The 23,982-nt window shown below is 53.7% G+C and overlaps 1 non-coding gene across 1 annotated transcript; it reads right to left on the bottom strand.

Moving 5' to 3' along the window:
• Positions 1-12,335: 12,335 nt before the first annotated feature.
• On the bottom strand, positions 12,336-12,408 carry TRNAV-GAC. Its single transcript has one exon. It is a non-coding gene; the product is annotated as a tRNA-Val (tRNA).
• Positions 12,409-23,982: the final 11,574 nt, after the last annotated feature.

The raw sequence follows: 23,982 nt of genomic DNA, 5'->3' as shown, positions 1-23,982 counted from the left end.
CCTGTCCCCTCGGTTGTTGGAAGGGGAAATGAAGAGTTAAGGTTCATGCCAGCCCCACAATGCCACCTCTACTCTGTCCTGTTTCAGTATCACCCCAATATGCCAGTGACACACACACACTACCAGAGACCCTCCCCTGCTGCAGAACACTTTGGGAACAGAGCACAGGAGCCGTATCGCACAGTGTCAAATAGCTCCTGTTTGCTCAAGTGAAACTGGGGATTAGGTCTGGCATAACTGTTCCATACCCCTAATCATTTTTGTTGCCCTTTTCTGAACCTTTAAATTCCAATATATCTTTTTTTGAGATGGGGTGACAACATCTGTATGCAGTATTCAAGATGTGGGTGTATCATGGATTTATTTGCTGTTTTTACAGTTATGATATATGATATATTCTGTCGTATTTATCCCTTTCTTAATTATTTCCAACATTGCTCGCTTTTTTTCACTGCTGCTGCACATTGAGTGGATGTTTTCAGAGAACTATCCACAGTGACTCCAAGATCCATCTCTTGAGTGGAAACAGCTAATTTAGACTTCATATGAGCTTGCGTTGTTCAGTAGCGTGCTGGACAGTGCAAAATGAACATTTCTGGGGGAAAGTTGGGCACTTGAGAATTTGCTGGTTTTCTCCTGAAGTGTAATTCATGAGTGGCTGTCTAGCAGCACTCAATACTGTGTAGCTGGGAGTGAGTTAAATGCTGGAGACTGTGTGTTAATTGGCCAAGAGGGGCTGTTCTCACGGGAAAACAGTGGAAAAGGCACCCCAGGTTGGAGAACTGAGGGGACACAGCTATTTAACAGTCCAGATTGTACTCTGGGTAATGTAACAGACCCTCATTATGACAGAGCCTCTTACAACACAGAGAAAGTAAATCCATGTCCCAGAAATCGAAGACTCTAGAAAGAGGGCAAGTGTCCCTGGCTCTGCTTCTTGCTGACAGAGAGGTTCAGAGACAGTGAGAAAGTCCTGGGGAAGCTGGGAACAGGAAGCATGGGCTGGTGGGGTTCAGTGGAGAAAGGGAACAGGAAGGGCAGGGATATCACTGAATGCAGGATCTCAGCAGTGCTAGATGACAGAATAGCACATAGTGCAGCCCATTGGAAAACATAACCCATGTGGGGGATCAGAAGCACAGTTGGTGACTGGTCGGTGAGTTTAACTTCAGTGTTAACCACCAGTTCTGGGAGCATCTGCTCTCCCTTTTTCAGCCTGCCCTGATCTTGGCATTTTCAGTGAGAACTGCCCCTGGAGCACCAGGTCACACTAAGCACTGAAGTTAAATGAATAGAATGTTTTTTTATGACCAAGTCTTATGAAATCAACTGAAGTCCTTTGTTTTCTTTCATCTGAGCAGGGTTTCTAGTTTTCCAACATAATGTGATCTCCCAGCTGGAACAAGGGGAAGAGCCATGGGTCCCAGACCTCCAGGGTTCAGAGGAAAGAGAGATCCTGAGAACTCCCTGCACAGGTGAGGAAACATTTAAACCAACTCAGAATCTGTAAGTGCCTGAAGGAAACATCTGGAATGCCCAACAAAGCCCTTGGGGAGGTCTCTCAGTTCATTATTGTCCCTAGCAGGGGTCATATCCTCTGGGTAAATATTGTTCATGGCTTCCTATAGATCCTAGCAGACACCAGGCAGTAGCTTCCTCCCTTCCCCCTGCGTATTTGGATGGGATGTGAAGGCTGAATTCATCCCCCTCCTCTCTCCTACTTGGGGGAAGAGTTTGGGGGAGTTCAGCTCCTGATTTTTATTTGACCTGTCTTCAGCACTTGTTTGTGTTTGGTCTTCCCCTTTCCATCCCTGTTTGAGGTTTCTGTCTCTATCACAGCAGGTGATGCAATGGCATGTGAGAAAGAGGAGCAGAATTCTCAGCCTGAAAATGTTGAGCCAGTGGGTAAAAACAGAGCATTATCTCAAAGATGGAAAAGGAATGTGTCCAGGGCCTGGTCTACACTAAGAAGGGGGGTCGAACTAGGGTACGCAAATTCAGCTACGTGAATAGCATAGCTGAATTCGAAGTACCCTAGTTCGAACTACTCACCCGTCCAGACGCCGCGGAATCGAATCCGCGACTCCAAGAATCATAGAATCATAGAATTCAAGATTAGAAGGGACCATTATGATCATCTAGTCTGACCTCCTGCAAGATGCAGGCCACCTAAGCCGATCCACCCACTTCTGAACTAATTCTCTCCCTTGACTCTGCTGTTGAATGCTCCAAATCGTGATTTAGAGACTTCAAGTAGCAGATAATCCACCAGCAAGCGACCCCTGCCCCATGCTTCGGAGGAAGGCGAAAAACCTCCAGGACCACTGCCAATCTACCCTGGAGGAAAATTCCTTCCCGACCCCAAATATGGCGATCAGCTGAACCCCGAGCATGCAGGCAAGACTCTCCAGCCAGACCCTCTGGAAAAGGCTAACCATATCCAAACATTGACCCTTTGTACTAATTACCAGTGTGGCACGTTATTGACCTATTGACTAAACCCGTTATCCTATCATACCATCCCCTCCATAAACTTATCCAGCTTAATCTTAAAGTCATGGAGGTCCTTCGCCCCCACTGTTTCCCTCGGTAGGCTGTTCCAGAATTGCACTCCTCTGATGGTTAGAAACCTTCGTCTAATTTCAAGCCTAAATTTCCTAACTGACAATTTATATCCGTTTGTCCTCGTGTCCACATTAGCACTGAGCTGAAATAATTCCTCTCCTTCCCTGGTATTTATCCCTCTGATATATTTAAAGACTCTGCCGTTTGCAGTGGTGGAGCTCCGGTGTCGACCGGAGCGCGCGGGAAGTTCGAACTATCGCGTTTAGATTAGACGCGATAGTTCGAACTCCGAGAAGTCGAACTCTCCGCGTCGACCCGCGCGGTAAGTGTAGACCTACCCCAGGAGTCCTGAGCAGGGAAATCCACACAGGGGAGAGGCCCTATGAATGCAGTGAGTGTGGGAAAACCTTCTCTTGGCACTCAACCCATGTTAACCATCAGAGAATCTGCAAGGGAGCTCAACATTGTAAAAATCTCTAGGGCTATCAAGACTTTCTTTTCTTTAATACTTGTCCTGATTCCCACATAGTAACTTTTAAAGCTCTTTGAACTGTGTGCAGCACCGTTATCCCTCAGCTTGTCCAGATGAGTGGCCCATTTTTGCCTTTTGCAGTTTGTCCTCTTTTGAGATGGACCTATTTGTTCTTTCTATTGTCCCACAAGTAATTTGAGTGTGCCCTTCCTATGAGGAACCAGGGAGCGTCACATTTATACCATTCCTCCTATTGCAAAGTTATTGTTAGAGTCACCAGTGATACAGATTGTATCCTTGCCAGTTGTTCTCACGTCGCTCTGGGTTGTGCTGAAGAGCAGATATATTGGGAATTTTTCAAATTATATGTAAATGAAGAGGAGCAGGGGCAGGAAAAAAGTATAATTTCAACTTCTGTGACACTGGAAGGAGATGGGGTGACTCAAAGATTCCCTCCTTCCCCTTCAATGCAGAACTGTTACCTTTTGCCTGAGCCAGGCAGAGTTTATCTTCGTCACATTCTATCTATCCACTTCTCAAAGTGTCATGTGATGAAGCATTCTCCGTTGTCTGTGCTTGCAGATGATGTTTTGACTTCTTTAATCCTATATCAGAGTCGCTATGACTGGAGATGAAAGTGTCAAAGTCCTGGGGGGTGGGATTCAAATGGATCCCAAATACAGTGTGATCATTTAGAGTTTAAATTCCAGGTTCCATCTATTGTAAAGCCACTTCTGGCAAGAGGGCTGTTTTTCCCTCATTATGGGGATGCTAGGATAGAAAAAAAATTGTAAATAACATAACTGACTATGGAGACAGGGATGAGTGAAGCAGGTTTGAATGGATCAGAGGAGAATGTGATGGGAGATTCTCTTGTCCCGATTCTGAATAATCAGATGTAACCTGCTCTGGAATTTCACTTGACACTTTCTTTGTAATGTATTCTCTCTCTGTGATCTGGGTTTCTCTCTTTCCTGAAGGCTGTTTGGTCACCCAATTGGATATTAGTTCAGTTTGATAGGATGTAGCTCAGATTTATTGAAGAATTTAAGACAATGACCCTTTGCTAAAGTCCTCATTTATGATTTCAGCTTTGCTTTTTCCCCATCCCTCCATGATGACATGGAGAAAGTTGAAGTGCAGTTCTATCAACAGGAGAGAACTCTCTAATTTACTGGACAGGCTAACAAAGAAACAGCAGTGATTTAAAATCTCCACTCAGAAATGGTGAACAACAGCAGAACCCCAGCTAACTGAAGGATGTGCATCTGATCACAGTGTATTTCAGTTGTTTAAGGCAATATTGTCTCCAATGATCTGGGAAGAGAATTCCATGGTAAGTGGTTTTGAACTAGGTAAAATGCCCATGTGTTTGGTTCCTAAAGCATTTGTAACCCAGGCCCTACAGAAGATCTCTCCTAGCTAATCCTATGCTATGGGAAATGCTGCCCTTCATGACACAGATGTTGAGGAAATAGAAGTGGAGTTTTTGTCGAATTTATCCTTTGTAGGTGCTAAAGATGTGTATAAAATGAAACCAGTGTTGAAAATGTAATAGCTTCAGAAAAATAGCCATTTTTTAATAGAATCTCCAGCTCTGGTAACTAACGAAGATTCTGATCCAGGCCTGTATCCAGTCCCTTCCCTGGACCTGTGCCACCGAATTAAAGAAGAGCTGGGCATGTTTCAGGAAGCCATTCCTCATTAACACTGCTGAGATTTTAAGTGGTTTTGTAAAGGATTCTACTTCAGAGAACTGTAACTTTACCCTATCCAAGACCAAGGATTTGGAAAGAGCTGAGGTTGAAAGAGTCCACACCCAGTTCCTAGTTCAGTGTCACTGATTACACTTCCAAAGTATGCCAGGGTTAGATTGAGAACAGTCATCCTTCACTGTTTGGATGCAAAGAGAGAGTGCTTCATAGGACAGTCCTTCCCTCTGGATCCCAAACTGGTTGCCTGGTTGGGTAACAAGGACTTTCAGGCTGTAGAAATTATGGTAACCAATGAGGCAACAAATGTGTCAGCCTCCAATTTCAGACTTCCGGAAACACGCATGTTGAGTCCTGATTCTATGGTTTTGTGTCTGAGGCTGTGGCTACACAATTAAGCTGATGTTGGCACAGCTGCACCAATGTAGCTGCGCTGCTCTAGCACTGCTATAACAGATGCTCTAAGCCGATGGGAGAGATTTCTCCCATCGGACTTGATTAGTCCAGCCCCCGCAAGCGGCGGTGGCTATGGTGGCAGGAGAAGTTCTCCCGCTCATGTAACACTATCTACACAGGGGGTTAGGGCTGTGTAACTACGTTGCTCAGCTGTGTGGATTTTTCACACCCCTAAGCAATATAGTTATCCCGATAAATGTCTTTAGTGTAGACCAGAGAGGTTTATCTTGTGTTTTATGCATTTACATTACTTCTCTACCTCCTCCTACTTTGAAAGATTAAAAAGTGTGAAAAGAGAGGTATTTTTCTCCATGATGCAAACATTCCGACATAGAAGACCCCTTCTACCAACACACATGGCAGAAGATCCTGAGATATGTGAACTCACAGAAGTGGTTGGGACCTACGTTGGGACAAACCACAAAAAGAACCAGGGTTCAGTTGTTGGCAATGGGGATTAAAAGAAAGCTAACATATATGACAAGAATTTGTGATCTTTGAATATGTTATTGTTACCAATTAAAATGAAATTATAGGTGAAGTTATTGGTTAAAGAGTAAGAGACTGTGTGATAATCTGAATTATTTTGGAAAATGAAAGTTGTCTTGTTTTTTGTGTTTTGTTAGTCGTACAGGAAATGATGGCTAATCTTTAAAAGTTAATTAGATTTAATTTACCCTGGTTCCTCAACTATTGCTACAGCTCTAGTACCCATCAATCCAAAGACTAAGAAAAATGGAGAGTTCCAACCATTGTCTTTTTAGTATCTTATTGTTCCTCTCTCTGTTTTTTGTGCTGCCCTTTCTATTCTATCATTTTCTGCCTTTGTTTAGTTGGTAACAGTTGGTTTCCATCACTCACGTTTGTTTAAATCTCTATCCGTTGTGAAATAAATGTTTTGCTTGTTCGATAACTGTACTCAGGTGCTGTGTGAGATACAGTAGCAATGGTCCACAGTAAAACTAGTAACCTGGGATACTTGGGGAAGAGAGGATCTGGGATTTCACCGAGTAGCTGGTGATCCAGACTGGACCCCAGAGGGGGACACATTGAAGGAACTCAAGGGTTAAGGTGGCTGCTGTAGCTCAGAGGAGGGTCCTTGAGTTCCAGCAGGCTGGTGAGTTTGGTCACTAACATCCAGCTGCCAAATGCAAAACTCCCTCTTCCTTGTGGCAGGTGGCAACAAGAGACTCACAGTCCTCAGCACCCTGAGAAGGGTCACAATGTGTCTCTATGTTGATCCACCTGTCAAATTCACACAGGGAAAGCTCCCTATAGCATAAAACTCTGCCCTATGAAATCATGGAACATGTGCTCTTTGCTCTGTGGGTACGTCTAGACTACCCGCTGTATCGGCGGGTAGCGATCCATTTCTCAGGGATCGATATATCGCATCTCATCTAGACGTGATATATCGATCCCCGAAAGTGCTCCCGTCGACTCCGGAACTCCATCAGCGCGAACGGCGGTAGCGGAGTCGACGGGGAGCCGCAGACATCGATCCCATGCCGTGAGGACGAGAGGTAAATCGATCCAAGATACTTCGACTTCAGCTACACTATTCACGTAGCTGAAGTTGTGTATCTTAGATTGATTCCCCCCCCCCCCCAGTGTAGACCAGCCCTGTGAAAGCATGTAAAGAATCCAAGCACTGGAGGACAGGGTTTGGGTCCAGAGCGACCTAGACAAATTGGAGGATTGGGCCAAAAGAAATCTGAGGAGGTTCAACAAGGAGAAGTGCAGAGTCTTGCACTTAGGATGGAAGAATCCTATGCACTGCCACAGACTGGGGACTGACGAAGTGAGGGGGGTTTGATAGCAGCCTTCAACTACCTGAAAGAGCAGCAGTGTGGGCTTTCTCCTGGCCACTTTTGCTGGGCTGGGCAGGCAGCCTGGAGGCCTTTCTAGAAGAGAATTGGGAACTGAGTTAGAAAAACCAATGTGAAAACCAGAACCTCAGGTTTAGACTCATTTATTTATAATATTAAATCTTCAATTCTAGTGTCACAGTCAATACAATTGCTTCAGCCTGATAGTTGCCCAAAGGGAAACTTAACTTCTCTCCAAAGGGAGTTGAGAGAAAACACTTTTCAGAGTCCAAGAGAGACAAGGCGGGTGAGGGTAAGAGCTTGCAGAGGACCAACCTCTGTTGGTGAAAGAGACAAGCTGTGGAGCTAACCCAGCACCCTTCTTCAGTTCTGTGTAGCCTGGAAGGTCGTCTCCTCCATAACCAGCAATTAGAACATAAGAACAGCCACACTGAGTCAGACCAGTTCATCTAGTCCACTATCCCGAAAGTGGCCAATGCCCGGCGCCCCAGAGGACCCCTGGGACCAGCATGGATACAAAACCACCACAAACAAGGTTAAAAGTCAATGCACAGGGGAGAAGGATCTTGTGTTTCATTCCTTATGTTCTTTTCCCATCATGCGGCTATTTCCTTTTCTTCCTTTCTGTTAAAAGCTTTGGTGTTTTGCACAGAAACATTATTTCCTCAGGAGAGACCCAGGAGTGGGGGCTGCATTCCTGTGCCAAACAGTCACTGGAAGGGGGCAGACAAAGGCCTTTAGGACGAGGCGTCCGTCACTGTCAAAAGATCATCTCCCTCCTGCAGGTCACTGGCAGCCTGAATTTGTTCCTTATCCTCCCAGAGTCTGGGGGCTGGAATCAGCACTACCCAGCCCCTCCGTATGTAGCAGGAACAAACACAAACCTGGTCTTTAAAACAAGCTGTCCCCTTCCTTCTCAGGGAAGATTTTTCTGATTGAAGTTGAGCTTCAGTTCCCCTCTCCTAGGGGCGGGGCAGGTGTGGGGCCAGCTCCCAATGAGATCTGTTTTCACCTTTGCCCCCTTTCAGTCACTCTGGGATGGTCACTCTGCTCCCAGCTGTCAGGCAGCTTCCAGCCCATCCACCCTACTCACTAACTCTGTGGTCATGTGTCACCCCCTCTGCCAGCACACAGAGCCTGCAGGAAAGCTACTCCTGCCAGATGCATTGGTGATATAGTGGTGTGTGTAGGTGTCTTCCAAGCAATTCATCTGGGTTTGATTCCCAGCCAATGCAATAATGGCTTTTCTCTTCTGTTGTTTCCTTATTTGGAAGTGGTTTAATTTCAGTCACATCGTGTTACAATCACATTATCTATAGAATGAAACAATAAATGTGTCAAAGTCCAGCAGGTCATTCAGGATGGAGGCACACAAGGGGCTGGAATGTGTCATCTGAGAAAGACAGAACCCTTGGAAACCTGCATCTCCCATCCCCTGGCCTTGCGTGTTATGATTCCAGCTGCGTGAGCGGTTTGTAGGCTGTTCCGGCATGGTGGGGAAATGAAGTTTTGAGTCAGTTTTTGCTCCTGCAGATTCCTTTGCTGTTACAATTATAATGACATGAACAAAAAGGAGGTAAAATAAACATAAACCCCAAATTGCAATACAGGTGGGGAAAGAGACGATCACGGTTAAGCCAAACACGTCAAAATAAAAATTAATACTAAAAAAGGGGAGAGGGAAGAGATCAGGTATGTGGAGATCCCCTTGGTATTTCAACGCACATTGTTAGAATCAAAGTTCAGACTTGACACTGGAAAACCCGCAACTACCTGTCTCTCTGAACACCTGTGATGAGCAAGATGCAGTTGGGACACCTGTTCTGCTTCAATCGTTTATTGTCTCTCTGTTCTCTCCATCTTCTCCCCCCAATTCCTCATCTCCAATGTCTCTGCCTTTCTCCTCTTGCTCCCTCTCCCCTGCCCTTTCCAGGAACTCACACTCTACAGCATTTAGGACAAGCCAGAGCTCCCATGTTCTGCACATGATCCTGTGTCAGAGGACGTGGGACCCAGGTCAGAACCAGTCACCAGAACAATATGACCCTTTATGGGCGACTTCTCTGCCTGCTCTGCAATTTACACCCCCCCCTACTGAAGGGGGTGGGGTACAGCTCTGACTGAGAGGCCTCACAGGAGAAATTTCAGCCCAAAGACAATTTTGTGTGAAACGCTGAGAAATGAAGAGCCCCCTTCCCCTCCCACCAAATCCCCAGAACTCTAGTGTCACCCCCATGGCACCAGCACAGGGAACCCAGTGAGATGGGGTTACAGAATACAAGGGGGGAGGCAGCAGGGAGAGAGGTGACAGGGAATCTCTCTTTTTCTTTCTCTCTTCACTTTCTGTTCTTCTCTTTCCTTCCAGGAACTGCAGTCACAGCAGGAAGGGTTTGTCTCCGTGTCTGTCACGGAGGTGGTGGAAGTGATGGATTCTGTGACTTCCTGCAACCTCTGTGACTTCTGCAGTGGCCACAGTGGCTGACTCCAGGGCCACTCCATCAACTGGCTCCTGGGACTGCCTAAATTTGACTCCTTCTGCCTATCTTCCTTTGCCCTGAGTGTCTTTCCTTCCCCATTGGGGACATGCAGAGATGAACCCCAGTCAGTCTGTGTCACAGAGAGTCTGTATCTCCTAAGGGATGTGGGTGAAGGATTCCAGCTGAGAACTGAATTAACTCTGCTCAGCTGGGTTAGAAACTTGTTTCTTTTGAGCAGATAGTGGGAAATGGGACATTAATTCAGACCCAGGAGGCAAGGCAGAGGCTTCATGATCTTGATCTCCAGGAAGGGAGAGAGGATCCCCAGGAAGGAACAGAGCTTCCTTTAGTCTCAAGCTGGGGTCTCCTGGAAGTTGGAAAAGACTCTTGGTCACTGAGGATCTCATGGGATCGTGCTGCTCCAGAGGCTCAAGAGTCCTGGGTGCGGGGAGGGTGTCACTGCACAGTCTGAAATGGAAGGGAGGACCCTGGAAGGGAAGGGGAGGAACAGAAAATGGAGAGGAATGAAACAGAATAAACGCCTCTTCTCTCTCCCCTCCCCGACCCAGCAAGAAATGTTTTCAATGGGGAAACTCCCCACCATGAATGGCAGAGACCACAGAGACATTCACCTCACACTGAACAGTAGGGTGACCAGACACCAAGTGTGAAAAATCAGGAGGGAGGGTGGGGGGTAATTGGTGCCTATAGAAGACAGAGCCCCAAATATCAGGACTGTGCCTACAAAATCAGGACATCTGGTCACCCTGCTGAGCAGCGATAGACTTGTTGTCTCCTATCCCAGTGAGAGCAAAGAGCTGCCAGAGCTGGAGCTGTGGGCTGCTGCGCTTTCCTTCCCAGAGGCTGGAATAATTTGCAGCACAGAGACCTGGCTCGGGGCTGATCAGGTGGAAGATCTGCCTACCCCTGTGTGGGGGGGAGTTCTCGGGGGGAGAGTCCGAGCTGGGGCAGGGCCTGGGGGCAGAGCACAGGCGGGGCCATGGGCTGGGTACTGGTGGCTCCCCCACTGCTTGGGAGGGTCTGTCGGTGGCACTCTGAAGGGGGCAGGCTGCAGCCCAGCCCCCCTCCAAAGGGGGGTGCATCACATCCAGCATTTCTTGCCCCCTCAGCCTCGCCAAGCCCCTTAGACCCCCCACCCACGTGCAGTGTCACTGGTAAATACGGTCAGAGGAGACTCGGGGGCCTGGTGGGTGAAATACCTGCACGAAACTGGCTGCCTGAGCCCAGCCCTCAGTGAGTAAATCCTCAGACATCTCACCCCTGGGTTTGTCATGTCAGGCTCCAGCAAACCAGTCCCTCTGTGTGAGGGGAGGGGCCATGCAATAGACCCGGGAGGGGAGGCAGCTCCGTGCTCTGCCCCTGCCCCAGGCAGGGCATGGGGGCCCTCTGCTCCCCTCCCCCCAAAACGGGTGTGCAGAGATGTGCCAGCAGCACTAAGGTGGCTCCCTGCCCACTCTGCCTCCGTCCCTCCGTGCCGCTCCCAGAAGTGGCCGGCATGTCCCAGCATCCCCACCCACCTAGGAGCTGCTGCCGGAGAGTTGTGTGTACCGGTCACTTTGGGAGCTGCAGTGCCCGGGGTAAGCACCACCCCTCCTGCACCCCAACCCCCTCCCCCACTGCAGAGCCCGCACCCCACTCCCAAATCTCCTCCCAGAGCTTTGCTTGTCGTCCTTTCACCAGAACCATCCTTCCTCTCCTGGGCTGCAAGTAGCCACCCCAGGGAAGCCAAGAGGCAGGCACAGGATTCTGCCTCCCAGCAGCCAACCGCACCTCCCCCGGCTTTGCAGAACGAATGGTGACGCTCTACTAACCCCACTTAGCCGCACTGAGGCGCTTAGCTTCTGCCCTGCCTTCCTCAGCTCGACTTTCCTCTTTTGCCCCATTCCTGCCTCACTTCCTCCTTTGGCAAGTCACGCAGAGGAGGCCAGCAGGAAGAGCCGGCCTCCACCGGCCAACCTCCCAGGGCAGAGGAAGCCAAGCCACAAGGCTTCAAAAGGCGACCGGCCCAGATCCTCTAGCTTTCCCCTGCTGAGGCCAAGGCTCTTTCTCAGCTCATTTCACCACCCTCTGTCCTGCAGGGGTTGGGCTTATCGCAGGTGTTACCTGAAATTGGGCCAACTAGTCAGCGTAGGGAGGACTAATGACCCACCAGAGTTTGGCAGAAAGCAGCACGTTAATTATACTGACAGCTAAGCTCAAAAGAAGGCAGGGGTCACACTCACACTCCCATACTCACGCTCCCAGGACTGGCTCGGCACTGGAGATGTCAGGATTCTGCCAGGTAAGTGTCCCCCAGCGCCAAGATGGACGGTGCGATGGAGGTAAGTCTTCCCGAGGCGCGATGGAATGTAACGCAGCGAACCACTGGCCAGGCGGTCGGGGCGAAGGGCATTCACTGGAGGTACCAGCTTGTGAGTGCACAGCTGAGCACAGGGCCCCTTCCCCTTTTAAGGACCTGCTCCTCATGGCCTGCGACTGGAGATGACTTGGCTGCATCTGGTGGGTCACACTCCACCTTGGGCAGTGTCCATGCTCTGGGTGTGTGATCGCTGCCTAATGAGAGTCCCAGACACCTTGTCTACCTGGAAGCTCTTCTGATCTTCAACCAGCCCATTCATCCCACAAGCATTGCAGGAGGGAGGGGGAGGAGGAGGGGGAAAGCCACTTCACAGGCATTCAGAGAGGGAGAAGAGACAAAAGCAGGAGGGAGGGGAAGGATAACAGACCTATTGAGCATAGAAATCACTGCTGCTCCTACAACAGCAGGGACAGGCCACTAGGAGCTGAGAAAAGGAAGCCATCATGTTTCTGCCTGGCTTCAGACCAGGGACCTTTTGCGTGTCAGGCAAACGTGATAACCATTACACTACAGAAACTATGTCATGGGGCTCTGCCCCTCCCTTCATAAGAACATAAGGTCCATCCAACCCCATATCCTATCTGCCAACAGTGGCCAATGCCAGGTACCCCAGAGGGACTGAGCCTAACAGGCAATGATCAAGTGATCTCTCTCCTGCCATGCATCTCCATCCTCTGACAAACAGAGGCTAGGGACACCATTCCTTACCCATCCTGGCTAATAGCCATTAATGGACTTAACCTCCATTAATTTATCTGCAAAAAGAACAAGGAGAACATGTGGCACCTTAGAGACTAACAAATGTATTTCAGTATAAGCTTTTGTGGGCTAAAACCCACTTCATCAGATGCATGCAGTTAAAAATACAGTAGGAAGATATATATACACACAGAGAATGTGAAAAAAATGGGTGTTGCCATACACACTATAACGAGAGTGATCAGTTAACGTGAACTGTTATCAGCAGGAGAAAAAAACCTGGTGTTGGGAGGGGAACAGGAGAAAGGACAAAGGAAGCAAGAGATGAAGAGAAAAGAGGGATCAGACAGTGGATGGAGCAAGAGGTGAAACCAAAAGGACAAACCCCAATGTCCCCAGTGATTCTCAGGGACAGAATCCCAGGTGCGCAATAAAATTCTGCCTCCTTAAGCTCGTGTTTTCCATGCCTAGAATTCAACTGTCACCAGATGGATCAGACTGAACAGGTTTCAAACCTCCAGGAGGCTCTTACCTTCTAAACAGGGATGGCTGTTTTCTAATAAAATCACTAAAAGAGAAGGAGAAAACTTGAAAGAGGTTCCTCCTGGCGCTCACATCCGTGAACCCGAATACTCTCTCAGTCTTCAAAGAGAGACCTGGAGAAGGAGACTTGCTGCAGCAAAGCCACAGGGGTCTCTGAGGTTTCCCTGGCCCTTCGCCCCTGTCCTGCCTGGCTGATGTCAGCATCTCTCTGTGAGGTCACCACCTCCCCACCACCTTGGACCAATAGTCTGAGGTCCTGCAAAAGGCCTTTGTGATGTCACTGCCGCACCCCTCCCTTGCTGTGCCAATGTCCTGCCCCTGCCCAGGCACTTTGGAGGTTTGAGCTACTCCCTGTGGATCACCCCACTCAAGGAGCGTTCGTTCTAGGCAGCAAGCCGGCTAGACAGGGAAACATCAGACCCTGGTCCCAATGCTACACTCAGATTTTCAGAAATTAGTCGACTTTACGGCCAGAAGAGACCATTAGAGCATCTAATTTGATCCCCTGCATATCACAGGCCTCCTGTAGGACACAAGAGCTACTTTTGGGGCAAACACATTCCAGAAAGGCATCTAGTCTTCATGAAATGACATCAGGAGATGGAGAATCCATCACTTTCCTTGGTAGCTTGTTCCTGTGGTGAATCATCCTCGCTGGTGAACATTTGTGCCTTAGTTGTAATACGAATTTGTCTCTTTTCACCTTCAGGCCACGGGGTCTTGTTAGGCCTTTCTCTGCTAGATTAAAGAGTCCTTTAATATCCAATCTTTTCTCTCCATTAAGGCCCTTCAACACTTCAGTGAAGTCACCTTTCAATCTTCTTTTGATAAGCTAAACAGGTTGAGCTCTTTCAATAGCTCCCTAGAAGGCATTTTTCTCCGGCCCTCAGAACCTTTGGTGGCTCTTTGCTGCCCCAGCAGAGCAGTTTGCAGGGACCACTGGAGCGGTTCATGGAATGGCTGGTGGAGCGGAGCGGCTCAGACTCCCTGCTTGCGAGAGGGGAAGTTTTGCCTCCTAGAGGCGCCTGGGGTGGGTGGTATGTAATTGTCCCAGGTCACTGGGTGGGGGCTCGAGCCAGTTTTGCATTGTGTTATTGAAACAGAACCCCTGGATACTGAACCCGGCCCTTGTTTCTGCCAACTCAGAGGGGCAGAAGGGTTACAGGAATTTATCACACAACCCTCCCTGCTCCCCAGGGCCCCACGGGGAGAAGCTAGAGAAGGGGGAGTCATTCCTCCCCTGCGCTCCCAGAAGAGCTGCTAGGACTCCTTCCTGCCAGCTACTCACCCCTGGATCCATCCTCAGCTCCTGGGATCGTCCTGCTCCAAAGGCTCCAGAGGCCTGGGGGGGGGAGGGCGTCACTGCACCGTCTGACACACAAGGGAGGTTTCTGGAATTGAAGGAAGGAGCAGAAAACGGAGAGGAAAGAAACAGAGAGAAAACGCCTCGTCTCTCCCCTCCCCCTCCCAGCAAGAAATGTTACCAAGGACCAGCGTTAGGGGAAATGGTGCCCTGGGCAAAACTTGTACGTTGGCACTTCCCCATCGCCCCTGGATGATCCCCCTGCCCCTTTACCCCCAGCTCCTGCACTCCCAACACTTGCGCCTCCCCCACCCCTAACTCTGCCCCCTCCTGTGCCCTAACCCCTACGCTGTGTCCCCTTTGCCCTTAACTCCTGCACCCCCCTCCTGTGCCCCCAGCCACTGCCCCTCTCCTGCACCCCTTCACCCCAACCCCTGCACCCCCTCCTGTGCCCCCAGCCACTGCCCCCCTCCTATACCCCCTTCACCCCTAACCCCTGCGCCCCCTCCTGTGCCCCCAGCCACTGCCCCTCTCCTGCACCCCTTCACCCCAACCCCTGCACCCCCTCCTGTGCCCCCAGCCACTGCCCCCCTCCTATACCCCCTTCACCCCTAACCCCTGCGCCCCCTCCTGTGCCCCCAGCCACTGCCCCTCTCCTGCACCCCTTCACCCCTAACCCCTGCACCCCCTCCTGTGCCGACAGCCACTGCCCCTCTCCTGCACCCCCTTCACCCCTTACCCCTGCACCCCCTCCTGTGCCCCCAGCCACTGCCCCTCTCCTGCACCCCCTTCACCCCAACCCCTGCGCCCCCTCCTGTGCCCTCAGCCACTGCCCCTCTCCTGCACCCCCTTCACCCCTAACCCCTGCGCCTCCTCCTGTGCCCCCAGCCACTGCCCCTCTCCTGGGCCCCCTTCACCCCAACCCCTGCACCCCCTCCTGTGCCCCCAACCACTGCCCCTCTCCCGCACCCCCTTCACCCCTAATCCCTGCGTCCCCTCCTGTGCCACCAGCCACTGCCCCTCTCCCGCACCCCCTTCACCCCTAACCCCTGCGCCCCCTCCTGTGCCCCCAGCCACTGCTCCCTCCAGCACCCCCTTCACCCCTATCCCCTGCGCCCCCTCCTGTGTCCCCAGCCACTGCCCCTCTCCTGCGCCCCCTTCACCCCAACCCCTGCTCCCCCTCCTGTGCCACCAGCCACTGCCCCTCTCCTGCACCCCCTTCACCCCTAACCCCTGCGCCCCCTCCTGTGCCACCAGCCACTGCCCCTCTCCTGCACCCCCTTCACCCCTAACCCCTGCGCCCCCTCCTGTGCCACCAGCCTCTGCCCCTCTCCTGCACCCCCTTCACCCCTAGCCCCTGCACCCCCTCCTGTGCCCCCAACCACTGACCCTCTCCTGCACCCCCTTCACCCCTAACCCCTACAACCCCCTCCTGTGCCACCAGCCACTGCCCCTCTCCTGCACCCCCTTCACCCCAACCCCTGCACCCCCTCCTGTGCCACCAGCCACTGCCCCTTTCCTGCACCCCCTTCACCCCTAACCCCTGCACCCCCTCCTGTGCCACCAGCCACTGCCCCTCTCCTGCACCCCCTTCACCCCAACCCCTGCGCCCCCTCCTGTGCCACCAGCCACTGCCCCTCTCCTGCACCCCCTTCACCCCTAACCCCTGCGCCCCCTCCTGTGCCACCAGCCACTGCCCCTCTCCTGCACCCCCTTCACCCCTAACCCCTGCACCCCCTCCTGTGCCACCAGCCACTGCCCCTCTCCTGCACCCCCTCCACCCCTAACTCCTGCACCCCCTCCTGTGCCCCAGCCACTGCCCCTCTCCTGCGCCCCCTTCACCCCTAACCCCTGCTCCCCCTCCTGTGCCACCAGCCACTGCCCCTCTCCTGCACCCCCTTCACCCCTTACCCCTGCACCCATTCCTGTGCCCCCAGCCACTGCCCCTCTCCTGCACCCCCTTCACCCCCTAACCCCTGCGCCCCCTCCTGTGCCCCGTGCCACTGCCCCTCTCGTGCGCCCCTTCACCCCTAACCCCTGCGCCCCCTCCTGTGCCCCCAGCCACTGCCCCCTCCTGCACCCCCTTCACCCCAACCCCTGTGCCCCCCCCAGCACCCACATGGGGACACTGACCTGTGTGCATGGAGCAGCTGGCATTGCTGCCCCCTGCTCCTCCCTGGGACGTTGCTCCTCCTGGGCACCCCTAGGAGTGGGGGACGGGGCGGGGGGGGGAGGCGAGAAGGGACGTCATCCGAGCTCCCTGCATCCAGGTCACTTTCCTTAGCCGGGCTGCGTCAGGGGAGGGCAGAGAGCAGCAGCTTCTGATGCTCCCCTCACAGCCCAGCCCAGGTGGGGAAAGTGACCAGGACGCATGGGGCACATAGTGCTGCTCCTCGCTCCCCCCACCCTCTGTGGGGCCACGGAGGAGCACTGGGGCAGGGGAGAGCAGTGAGCACCTTTGCATGGCCACACGGTGCCCTTTGACCCCCTGGAGCCCTGGGTGGCTGCCGGGGGCCCCACCCCTAAGGCCAGCCGGGCTCCCCAGCACGAGCAGCAGAGACACAGGGAGACTGGCCACACGCTCTGTCCAACCATTGCCATTGCAGGAGAGAAGGTTTCACTGGAATCGAATGCCCTGGCTCAGACAAGAGGCACAGGGAGGTTTTGCTGTTCATGGATCCATGCAAAGGACATTGTGTCTCTGTGTGAAAATAGGGAGGGAAATGAAACACCCGCCTGGTGGTGCCCAAGGCGGAAGGGACCCGTATCGGATTAGAACAGGACACGTTCTCAAGCAGCATGTTTCTTACTCTGCCCATCTGTCAGGTCTGATGATTATCGATGGAAATATTTTGCCATTGGGTCCTGTGTTTACACAGACATTGACATTTACCAACGAACACGTAATTCTCCCCGTCCTGCCTAGCCTGCCGGGGGGGAGTGTAGAAGGACAGAGTCACTCTGCCCAGTGCCCGTGCCAGGCCTGGGCTCTCCATGCTGCCCACTTCCCACAACGCTGGGATCCTGCCCTGACCTCCCCTCAGACCTCTGCCCCCCACCCCCACTGCTGGGCTCCCCTCCCCACACTGTCCAACTCCCCTGCTTCCAGGATCCTTCCCCACTGCCCTCCTCCCCGCTGAGCAAAAACTCAACATTATTCCAGGGCCGCCCACAGGATTCAGGGGGCCTGGGGCAAAGCAATTTCGGGGACCCCTTCCAGACAAAAAAGTTGCAATACTGTAGAATACTGGATTCCCGTGGGCAGCGGCGTAGCCAGGGTCTCACATGAGGGGAATCGAACACATAAAAAAAGGCACCACCCAACATATCAAATTACTAATTACATCCGCTCCCTCCCACTTCCTGCCCCCTTCAGAACCCCCAACACCCTCCACTCCTTGTCCCCTGACTGCCCCCTCCTGGGACTCTGGTCCCTGACTGCCCCCTAGAGCCCCACCTGTCCCCTGACTGCCCCGACCCTTATCCACACCCCTGCCCCCAGACAGACTGGCAGGACTCCCACACCTGTCCAACCACTCCCCGCCCCCTGACAGGACCCCCAATATACACCAAGACACACCCCGTAACCCAAAGTGTGTGTGGGGGGGCAGGGCGAGGGACCACGCACCGCTCCTGCCATTGAGGGTACATGGGCAGCTGCTTCTGCCCGAGCACCTGGCTTTAGTGTGTAGCCAGAAGCCCTGGCGAGCAGGCGGAGGGATCCTGCTAGCAAAGGGAGCGTTTGATTTTAGAGTCTGATCCAAACAGACCCAGCAGAGAACCCAACAATAGCCCTGCCTTTGCCATCCCAGCACAGGGCCCATGAACAAGAGAGGCAGAGATGTGCTTGATATCGTGCATGGGGTGGGGAGGGAGCACAGGCCAGGGACGGGGCATGGAGAAAAACCACAGAGAGGAAGAGAAGGAGAAAGTGAGGAAGGAGGAGAAGCCCGGAGGCTGTGTCTCTGGAGGGAAGGCGCGTTCGGATGCAGCATGTTAAATGAGCCCCTTGCAAACACAAGGGAAAGAAGCAGGGAAGGGATTGCAGAGGACAAGCCGGGCTACTCACTCAGTCTCCCCTGTGGGGCCCTGTGGCATTGGGTAGCAGGGCCCAGGAAATGAAAATCTCTTAACCACACAGAATTGTTAACTGCTCCCAAATCCTTTTGTGCCAGGGCCGCAAGCTAAGAAGAGCTTAAGCTGTGAGCTGCGTGGACGGCCTCAAGAAATCTCTCTTGTGCGGAGCCTCAAGCAGGTTTGCATTGTGTGACCCCGATGAAAAGCCCAGCAGAGAAAGCTTGCAACTTTCCCAGCTCTTTCAGCCTTTAAATCTTTGGGGCCTTTAAATCACTCAGGCTGCATCTTCCAAATAAAATGCATCAACAATACAGCTCAGGCAAGTGGGCTGGGGGCGGTGCAGGCTGCCCGGGCCAGCTGATAGCACTTCCCGCTAACGGCTGCTTTTCTATGCTTGTGTTTTGCTGTTGGACAGAGGACCAGACTTCCTCCCATCTAACCCCCCCTGCTCCCTGACTGCCCCAGCCCCCAGAAAGTCCCCACCCCGAACCATCCAACCAGTGATGAGCTGCCAAAATCTTAACAACGGGTTCCCTATAAAAGTTCTGATTTAACAACGGGTTCCCTATAAAAAGTTCTAATTTAAGGGATGTTCGTCCACAGTATGTATTTTTGTACCTTTTCTCCATAAGAAATGGCAATGCATTGAATCATTGGAAGTCATACTTAAGAATAAAAAAACATTTTTATAAAAGTTTATTACAATAGAAACAAAGTATTGCTTTATTACATGAATTTAAAATACGTTTGAAAAGAAAAAATATATAAAGATGTATGAGTAAGCAAACAATAATAAAGAATGAAATGCCTTTTCTTGTATTTTAAAATTACATGTGAACTACTTAAGTTATTTAAAAAGTAATATATTTATGTTGAAGTATACAATGCAACAACAAACAACATTTTAAAGAATATTTAAGTATTCTCCAACACCCCCTCCCTGCCCCCTTACCGCGCTGCCTGGACATGGCTGGGCCGGGACAGGAGTCGCCCGGCCGGAGCCGGAGGATGCGGTGGGAGCCCAGTGGCCGGAGCCAGGTGGCTGGCCGGGTGGAGCCAGGGAGGGCTGCAGCCAGAGCTGGAGCCGGGCAGCCGGGGCCGCCGCCACGCCCAGACCCGCGCTGCCGGAGCCCGGCCCCCTGGCAAAACAGCAGGGGCGGCTGGAGCCACGGGGCCAGGCCGGGCTGGAGGTGGGGGGCCATGTCCAGAGCCGAGCATCCCGGTAGGTGGGGGAACGGCAGGGCCGGGGGGGGGGTGCGGCCGGAGCCGGGCGGCCGGGGAGAGGTTCGGGGGGGGTCGGGGATGCGGGCCGTGCCGCAGCCGGTGAGGGTAGGGCGGGGACCCGGGGACGGGGGGGGGCCGGGCAGGGTCGCGGCCGGGAACGCGGGGGGGGGACGCGGCCAGGGCGGGTCGGGCGGGGACCCGGGGAGGGTGCGGCCGGAGCCGGGCGGCCGGGGAGGGGTTCGGGGGGTGTCGCGGACGGGGGGGGGAACGCGGGCCGTGCCGCAGCCGGTGAGGGTCGGGCGGGGACCCGGGGATGGGAGGGGGGCCGGGCAGGGTCGCGGCCGGGAACGCGGGGCCGGGAACGCGGGGGGGGACCCGGGGAGGGTGCGGCCGGAGCCGGGCGGCCGGGGAGGGGTTCGGGGGTCGCGGCCGGGGACGGGGGGGGACGCGGGGCTGTGCCGCAGCCGGTGAGGGTCGGGCGGGGACACGGGGCCGGGGGGGGCCGGGCAGGGTCGCGGCCCGGAACGCGGGGGGGGGACGCGGCCAGGGAGGGTCGGGCGGGGACCCGGGGAGGGTGCGGCTAGAGCCGGGCGGCCGGGGAGGGGTTTGGGGGGGGGTCGGGGAGGGTCGCAGCCGGGGACGGGGGGGGGACACGGGGCCGTGCCGCAGCCGGGGATGGTAGGGCGGGGACCCGGGGACGGGGGGGGCCAGGCAGGGTCGCGGCCGGGAACGCGGGGCCGGGAACGCGGGGGGGGGACCCGGGGGCGGGGGGGGTGGGTGGCCGGGCAGGGTCGCGGCCGGGGAGGCGGGGACGGGCCGCGGCCAGGGACCGGCCGGGGCACACGCCCCCCCCTAGTTTCCTACCTCAGTGTCGTCTTCCTGGGCCGGGGAAGCCTGCTTGCTTCTCAGCCCTCCCAGGCTTCCCGCGCGAACAGCTGATTCGCGGGAAGCCGTGGGGGAGGAGAAGCAAGGAGGAGCTTCCTGGCAGGAGGTGGAGGCAGAATTCGCAACGGTTCGCGTGAACCGTTTGCTAAAATTAGACGCCGGACAGAGAACTTTAGCATCCGGTTCTCTGTCCGGCGTCTAATTTTAGCAAACGGTTCGCGCGAACCGTTGTGAACCGTCTGCAGCTCACCCCTGGTTACCAACCCTCCCCTTGCTCCCCCAGGACTCCTCTTAGCACCCGGCAGCTCTGGAGCCAAAGTTAAACACGTGCCAGCACACAGCCCCTCCCCCGCAGCATGCTGAGTCAGCGGGGGTGGGGGTGTGTGTGCAAGGGGGGGTCTGGCTGCTGGAGGCCCAATGGGAGCAGCTCAATCAGGCCTCGGTGGCCAATCAGCAGTGTCGCACTCTGTGGGGGGGGGGGGCGGAAATTCCAGCTCTTTCCACCTTATTCCAAATTCCTACTAAGGCGCCACTTTGGGGGAATGTGCTCAGTGGGGGAGCGGCAGCCCCCCTGCTCCCCCATAGCTACGCTCCTGCTTGTGGGGGCCCCTGCAAGACCCAGGGCCTGGGGCAAATTGCCCCACTTGCCCCCGCCTCTGGGCGGCCCTGCTAGCAGCTCTTCTGGGAGTGGAGGGGAGGAATGACTCCCCCTTCTCTAGCTTCTCCCCGTGGGGCTCTGGGGAGCAGGGAGGGTTGTGTGATAAATTCCATCCAACTCCCCCTTTGATCCAAGCCGAGGGACGTCTCAGCCTCCACGATCCCCTTGGCAGGGCCAAACAAGGGACGTTTTCCACTGCCCAGGAGACCCAGCCAGGGACTCAAGGCCGCCCCAGACTTTCCCTTTCTCCCTTCTAGGAAATCAAGTTCAAGTTTTACAAGGAGCTAAAGAAGCCTCAACCCTGCATCTGAATTAATGTCACATTTCTCACTGCCCGACACAAACAAATGTCATTTCAATCCCAGGTGAGTCCACTTCAGTCATTCCTCAGCCCCATTCCTTCACCCTCCTGCCTTAGCATAGGGCATTGGGCCACCATGGGGACGTTTCATGTCCCTCCTCAGTTTCACACAGAGACACAATTTCCTTTGCATGGATCCATGAACAGCAAAACCTCCCTGTGTCTCTTGTCTGAGCCAGGGCATTCGATTCCATTGAAACCTTCTCTCCTGCAATGGTAACGGTCATACAGAGGGGACGTGGCCACCTTCAGCCCTGGCAGTGAGATATTCCCTCACCTCTTTCTTCATGCTGCTGTTGTTATTCCATAAAACATGAACCATGGAATAAAAAGCTGAGTTTACTCCCGGGTGAGGAAAGAAAGGAGCCACCAACTCCCCAAAAAATCTCAGTGCCCCAGAGAAAAGCTGCCCCTGTTATTGGATCTAATGATGTGCTGGAGATATGTTGGGAAAAGGGACTGTCTGAATTGGCAAGGCAGGAAACGAACAATCTACAGCAACATCATTAACTACAGACACACTCTAGCCATGCTCCAGCCAGCGGGGAAATGAGCAGGAATTCATAACGTCAACTATAAAAATGATACACATCTAGAAATAGCATAATTATAATCAGCCAATCAGAACCTCTCCATAGACCCCTTACGCGACAATATTCTACAATATTGGCTGCAAATATAGAACAGTGGTCACAACAGTGATCTATACAGTTACAGATTATGTCAATAATGTCACAGGAGGTGACACGGCATCAGCGAGACTGATACTGGAATACTGCCTCCAGTTTTGGTGTCCTCATTTGAAAAAGATGTTGTGAAATTGGAGCTGAGGCAGCAAAGAGCCACCAAAGGTTCTGAGGGCTGGAGAAAAATGCCTTCTAGGGAGCTACTGAAAGAGCTCAACCTGTCCAGCTGATCAAAAGAAGATTGAAAGGTGACTTCATTGAAGTGTTGAAGTGCCTTAATGGAGAGAAAAGATTGGGTATTAAAGGGCTCTTGAATCAAGCAGAGAAAGGAATAACAAGACCCAATGGCTGGAAGGTAAAAAGAGACAAATTCATATTACAACTAAGGCACAAAAATTCAACACTGAGGATGATTCACCACAGGAACAAGCTACCAAGGAAAGTGATGGATTCTCCATCTCTTGATGTCATTTCATGAAGACTAGATGCCTTTCTGGAATGTGTTTGCCCCAAAAGTAGCTCTTGTGTCCTACAGGAGGCCTGTGATATGCAGGGGGTCAGATTAGATGCTCTAATGGTCTCTTCTGGCCATAAAGTCGACTAATTTCTGAAAAACTGAGTGTAGCATTGGGAGCAGCGTCTGATGTTTCCCTGTCTAGCCGGCTTGCTGCCTAGACCGAACGCTCCTTGAGTGGGGTGATCCACAGGGAGCAGCTCAAACCTCCAAAGTGCCTGGCCAGGGGCAGGACATTGGCACAGCAAGGGAGGGGTGTGGCAGTGACATCACAAAGGCCTTTTGCAGGACCTCAGACTATTGGTCAAAGGCGGTGGGGAGGTGGTGACCTCACAGAGAGATGCTGACATCAGCCAGGCAGGACAGGGGCGAGGGGCCAGGGAAACCTCAGAGACCCCTGTGGTCTTTTTCTTATCTAGGATCCTATTACCCCATCCCGATTTTTCACACTTGCTGTCTGGTCACCCCAGGGTGTGCACATGTGGGGTCCCAGCTGCTCCCTGCCCCCCTCATTGAAGCAGGTGTGCAGGGTTACTGCCCTGGGAACTGCAGGGCACCAGTGGGCATGGGGCTGGCTGGAGGCAGGGCAGGGGCTGACTGGAGGCAGGGCAAGGGGTGCGGGGCTGGCTGGAGACAGGGGTGTGTGGGGCTGGCTGGCTGCAGGCAGGGCAAGGGGTGCGGGGCTGGCTGGAGACAGGGGTGTGTGGGGCAGACTGGCTGGCTTCAGGCAGGGGGGTGCAGCAGAAGTTGGCTGGAGACAGGGCAGGGGGTGTGGCAGGGGCTGGCTGTGAGCAGGGCAGGGGGCGTGGGGATGGCTGCAGGCAGGGGCTGGCTGCGGGCAGGGCAGGGTTGCAGAGCTGGCTGCAGACAGGGCACGGGGTGCGGGGCTGGCTGGAGGCAGGGCACGGGGTGCGGGGCTGGCTGGAGGCAGGGCAGGGGGGTGGAGCAGGGGTTGGCTGGAGCCGGGGCATGCGGGGCTGGCTGGAGACAGGGGCTGGCTGCAGGGAGGGCAGGGGGTGTGGGGCTGGCTGCAGACAGGGGCTGGCTGCGGGCAGGGCAGGGGGTGCGGGGCTGGCTGCAGACAGGGGCTGGCTGCGGGCAGGGCAGGGGCTGCGGGGGCTGGCTGCAGACAGGGGCTGGC

This window comes from Mauremys mutica, unplaced genomic scaffold, assembly GCF_020497125.1.
Source record: "Mauremys mutica isolate MM-2020 ecotype Southern unplaced genomic scaffold, ASM2049712v1 Super-Scaffold_100046, whole genome shotgun sequence".
NCBI lineage: Eukaryota > Metazoa > Chordata > Testudines > Geoemydidae > Mauremys > Mauremys mutica.
The sequence above is the reverse complement of the archived record's forward strand: the minus strand, read 5'-3'. Positions and strand labels throughout refer to the sequence as shown.